The sequence below is a fragment of the Pelodiscus sinensis genome, chromosome 1, assembly GCF_052426305.1.
Source record: "Pelodiscus sinensis isolate ZL-2025 chromosome 1, ASM5242630v1, whole genome shotgun sequence".
NCBI lineage: Eukaryota > Metazoa > Chordata > Testudines > Trionychidae > Pelodiscus > Pelodiscus sinensis.
In genome coordinates, this window is record NC_143052.1 from 169,108,926 (window position 1) to 169,114,859 (window position 5,934).

A 5,934-nucleotide genomic window follows, 5' to 3' on the forward strand; every position below is an offset into this window, starting at 1 on the left:
AAGATTGACGGCACTTGAACTGGTGTCCTGAAAGGGTAAGCTTTCACATTTAGATTAACGGACTTCTTGAGCATCTGTAAGTTGTGTGCATTTACAACTGCATTTTATGAGCATCTTGGTTACATCATAGCAACAGGGATAATTTGGAGAACATCTAAACTGGCAGTTTGCTACCACCGTGTTGCTTCTTTGTTATGCCAACAGTCCCATTCTATTGGACCAATAGGAGCACCAACCTCATCAGGGAAACCAGTGTGTACAGGAACCAGAAGTTTCTCAGCAACTGCCTTATAAGTTGGGAGCTCACCTCTGAAAGAGATCAGGACAGTAATGAAGCTCAGCAGTTTCACAGAACAATCTCCTTTCCTAGACCTAGATTACCTAAAACAACACACAAAAATGCCTAAACGTGACTAGAAAGAACTGAGATCTTTCTCTGACTGCATTCACTTTATACTTATTCGAGATATGCTGCAAAGTTCATCATTCCTTAGATTGCTGGGGGAGGGAAGGTGATGGGGACTAGATGAAGGTTATGTGGTGGCATGGCGTAATTTCAACAGTTAAATTGGATTGGATTACCAGAGCAGGAGCACTTTGCAGTTGATTTCAGTGGTAGAAGGTAAAAGGGCGCTTTGAGTATTTCCATTTTAAGAATCTAAACAAATAGTTGCTATACAGTGTTGTATATGAAATGTGTTGTGCCTCATTTCTGTTCTAATGGACAAGAACCCAAAAGATTCCTCCTAAGAGAACATTTTAAGGCCCTGCTTTTCACTTACTACCTCGGGTGGCATTGGCTTGGTTAAGAGAGGCAAAGGGGTATGAGAGCTTTTTGTTTTACCAGTTTATTTTATGTCACAGTCCTAAAGAGGAGAAGATGCAATCAAACTTTCACCCATCTTCTAGACACTGCACCCCTTCCTCCTCATAGCCTTCTGTGCTGCACTTTCTCCACCTCTCTCTGTCTCTCTCACACCCACACAGTGTAGAATAGAGACAGAAGTGTCTGTTCAGGCCCATCAAGAAGTACAAAATGTTTGCTGCGTTCCCTGCTCCGTCCCATTCCACCCCATTTACACAGATATTAGAGATGTTATTCTGGAGTAGAGGCTGTCCTGCTAGTGCCCTTCCTTATCAACCCTGTTTCTGTCAGTGTTTGTGGTAATCCCAAACTCCTTGAAATTCTTGCTTAGGAGTTCGGTCAGTGAATGGAACACACAGGCTGATAGGATGACCATGAATTATGTGTACGCCAAAATAGTTAACAATGAAGTCTAAAATTTAGGTGGGGCTATGACGTTGTTGAAAAAGGTTGATGGGTGAATACTTTTATTAAAAATAGTGTCTCTTGCCAGCCTTTTGTGCAGTTTCACCCTCAGGGGACTAAAGAAGATGTGGTAGAATTTGTTGGGAACCTTTCAGATATTGCATAGCAATAATTCTCGGTTATCCTTGTGTATGTAACACACATACCTATTGGGTGTGGTTCATTGTCTCATATAGTAGCCCTGAGATCACTTACAAAGAGTAAGAATGAGTGTGTTCTACAGTTTTAGCTGAGAAACAGTTGGCTTTTAGCTCAAGCTGTGGAGCAAGGTTGGGGAACCTAGGGCCCAGGGGCTGGATGTGGCCCCTAGGTTGCCTGGATCTGGCCCCTGAGCCTTGGGGCCTCCCCCAGCATTGGGGAGCCTGTGCTGTAACTGCAGCCCCCCTACAGTCTCCTCACAGCCCCTGGCCTCTGACTGATTTTTCTGTGGGTCAGTGGCCCCTGACCCAAAAAGGTTCCCCACCCCTGCTGTAGAGGTTCATGCACTAACCTCCAGAGGTCCTAGGTTTGGTTTTGCCTGTTGGTGTTACAAGTATACACATTTAGGATTTCTTGGCTAGGCAGCTTTGCTTTATCTTGTTAGGTTCAGCAAGTTAAAGTCAGGGCCGACTTATCCATTAGGCACAGTAGGCACAGTGCCTAGGGCCCACGATACTTTTAGGGGCCCACAAAAATGTTTTAATTTCTTTTAAAATCAGAAGAAAAAAATGAACTTTTAGGGTCAAAGAAAATGTTTTAATTTTTTTCTCACATCAGAAAAAAATGAAAATTTTAGGGCCCACTAAAATATATTAAATTTTGCCTAAAACAGAAAAAAAATAAAATGTTGAAGTATTTAAAGTTATATAAAAATAATTTTTTATATTTTTTTTTATAGAGGGAGGGGCCTACGAAGGCAAAAGTGCCTAGGGCCCACGAACATTATAATGCGGCCCTGGTTAAAGTAGGTAGATAAAGTGCTTGTCACTTGTAATTCTGAGCTCAGCTTCTGATGTAAATAGAGGCTAACTAGCTCCCTCAGTTTTTTTTTTAATTACCACGATGACTTGGGCACAATTGCCAGGCACTTGTCACTTTTACATTAGAAGACTTGAATACAGTCTACCTAAGAAGTCAGAACTGAAGGTTGTGCAGACTGCTACAGGCTTTATTAAGTAGGATTTTGCATCGAATGCACAGTACTTAGTAGCTTTGCCTGGCTGTAAAAAAGCTACCAGGTGGCATTCAAGGTGCTGGCTTTGATTTATAAAAAGTCCTAAATAGCTTGGAATGTGGTTATCTAAGAGCCAGCAATACTTCTGCTGCTGGCTAAGATTCCATACACCATCCTTAACTCTGAGTTTCACTTCCCTCCACTGTCCCAGAGTCCAGATTTATTAACCTTCCATGCATGTTGCAAAGCTTATAATTTTTCTCAGTTTTTTAGGGGGGGGGGGCGATGCAGGTTCAATGGGCTCATTTTACTTATTGTTTACATTCGGCAATTATCTCTTTTTTATTTTGTACAGTTTCAGAATGGATAGGTCCTTTCTGTTGCTGTAAAGTGGATTTTATGCCATATATAAAAATATTTCAATTGTTGAGCAGTAACTGAAACTATAATTTGTGGCCTTATTAACTGAAAAAAATAATCTTCCTACAGTGACATTCTTATAAGTTCATCCATACATCAGCAGGTACAAAATAACATATATAATAGATGCATCTTCCAGGATTGAACTTCATTTAAGTTTGTCCTGTCTGGCACTGTGTCATACATTAAGCTCTTTCTCCCTGTCTGGAGATATTGCATATTTTACATTCTATGTGTCATTTTATGCATTGTTTCCATGAACTGATAAAGAACCATTCCACAGACAGCAAATCTGACACAGAAGGAACTATGAAAAGCAAAGGCTCTGAGGATTCTTCAGTGATTATTATATCTGAGAATACAGAAATATTAGGTTTCTCTCCAACATTATTGCTGATATAGTGCTGCATTATTCACTCAGGATGTGTCTACACAGCAGGGCTAAACTCGAAATAAGCTACACAACTTGAGCTAAGCTAATTGCTTAGCTTAAATCCAAGTAGCTTATTACAACTTTTGGAGGTCTCTACACAGCAGTTATTTCAAAATAGAGCACTCTTCCCCTGACTTCCCTTACTCATTGTATGTGAAGACACTAACTTCTACAAAGGTCCTATTTTTTAAACTGTCAAAGAAACACTTATGGCATTGTGAAAATGAGTGTTAAAGGAGTGGGGGAGAAAGAAGCGCATTATTTCAAATATATTTCAAAATAATGGGCTTGCTGTGTAGATGCACACTACGGTATTGCAGAATTATTCCGAAATAATGCTGCTGTGTAGACATAGCCTCAGCTTCACTGGAGATTTTCCTTAGCCTTGCAGCAAAAATTAAAAATGGCAATGAAAAAAACTCTATACGTTTTGTGATTGAATTGTACCAAAGTCCTTTTGGCATATGAAGTAGAATGGCCCATAGGCCAATTATGTTTGGTATTAAACTGAAATCTTAGGTTAGGAACAATGGGAATGTTTTGGAATCACTGCATTCCACTATGCAATGACCCTGATCCACTTTTCATTTCTCATATAATGTGTGCTACACAGCACTATAGCTCCACAGTGGTCTGGCATTTGCATTGGCAGCAGTAGGATTCCTGGATATACCAAGAATGACAATAGCCAGTGTGGGAAGGAATGGATAACAGTCAAGCACTAAACAGATGTAAAATATCTTCTTGTCATTCTTCCTAACAGCTGTCAATCACAGCCACACACTAAACAAGACACCCCTGAGGGCAAGAGCTAGCTACTGCGTTGCCTTGTTATCCCAATAGAGGCTTCACAGCAGGAAGCATGGTGGGACAGGCTACCTGGGAAATCCAGGCTACTGAGACATCTTTTAGATGTGTCTAAAAACAAACAAGCAGGGAGTATGGAAGATCCTTTTCCTGAGAAATCCACTTGGCACTCATAGCTTCATTGGACAGCAGCAAAATGTGAATCACAATGGAATTAGCATCCAATTTGTATAAATTCCCAGTAGGTGCAGCCTGACCTATGTTATCCTTTTAGCTTGTAGCAGTTAGAGAAACACAGAGATGTGATATGTCCTGAAGCCAAAACAAAGCCTTGTTATCTCACTGTTTCTCAGATGGGATTACAATGGTCTCTGTTGTCTGGCTTTTGTTCAGCATTTCTTGATTGACAATACCCTGAGAGATGTCACCATCCCTGTACACTTCATTGTAGCAGCCTTGTGAATCAAGGGTGCCTTGGGACCTTTTTGTTTTTGTTCTTCAGGTGTTTCAAACAATTGCCAATGCACCAGAATGGTGACCTCTTGTAGGGCTTGCATGTCCAACACTTTATCAGCTGGTGTCTGTTTGAGAGAGAGATAAGAGAGAAAACATTAAGTACCCACATGAATGGAAGGCAGAAAGGAGACCAACTTTATTATGGACCCTCATCTGAAAGTAGCATGTGCGGAATGTCAATTTAATAAAGGAATTGACAGCTTTTCTCTGGTTTCCGCAATGCCACAAGTGTTTCTTTGACAGTTTAAAAAATAGGCCCTTTGTAGAAGTTAGCTAGTGTCTTCACATACATTTGTGAATGCCCTGCATAACTGACATTCCCCTCTGCATTGATCAAGGGTAGTGGTATATGGAGATCTGGTCAACCTAATCTATGTAAAATATGATGTACAGTAGCTGGGCATGAGATACAAATCAGAAAGATATCATCTTACTAAAAATGCGTTCAGAGATGTTATGTTGGAAGAGAATTTCTGAATCTTGTAATACCTTATAATAATAAACTTGCTTAGTGTCTGCTTTACTATACATGTTTTTAGGTTTGGCTGAATATTTTGTCAAACCTCTTTTCAATATCAAAGTAATGTTTCAACTAAAGAAAAAAAATTAATGGAAAGTGTCTGCTTGCTACAGAAAATTTTTACATTTGTCAAACATCTGAAAACACAAGACTTTTCTGAGGTTTTTTTCAAGCAAAGGTAAATATTTTGTGCAGATTTATTTAATATTAAATGTATTTTATATTAAACGTTTGAATTAGCATTTAATTTCAAAATGGAAACAGAAATAATGCTATAGACATTTAAAAACCCTTCTGTTGCTCAAGTGAGAGGCTGTGTTGGACTGCACGAGTGAGAGAAAATAGAACATTAGCCAGCTAAAGGAGCAGGAAGCAAGAATGATGAGAGAAAGCGCCTAAGCACCAAGATTAATCTTACATCAGCGCAGCAGATTCCACACTAGAGATTTGTACTGGGGTAGCTAATCTAGAACTGACAGGACCTAAGTCATGAGGCTGAATCTGCTGTTGGATGTCTGATCTGCATGTTGGTGTGTGTGTGTAGATCTTCAGATGTCAAAAAGTCAATACCGTGACACCACCCATACTTTCAGCTGTGGTGCTACTTTTCTTACAAACACAATAAATGTGTGTTACATATTGGCTCCTCCATCACCTTGCACATTAGTACTGGGTGAGTGAGGAGACTGTAAAATGTACCATTCTGGTGTGATGATAGTGATGACTATACAAGGCTCAAAATTAAAGGCAAAATC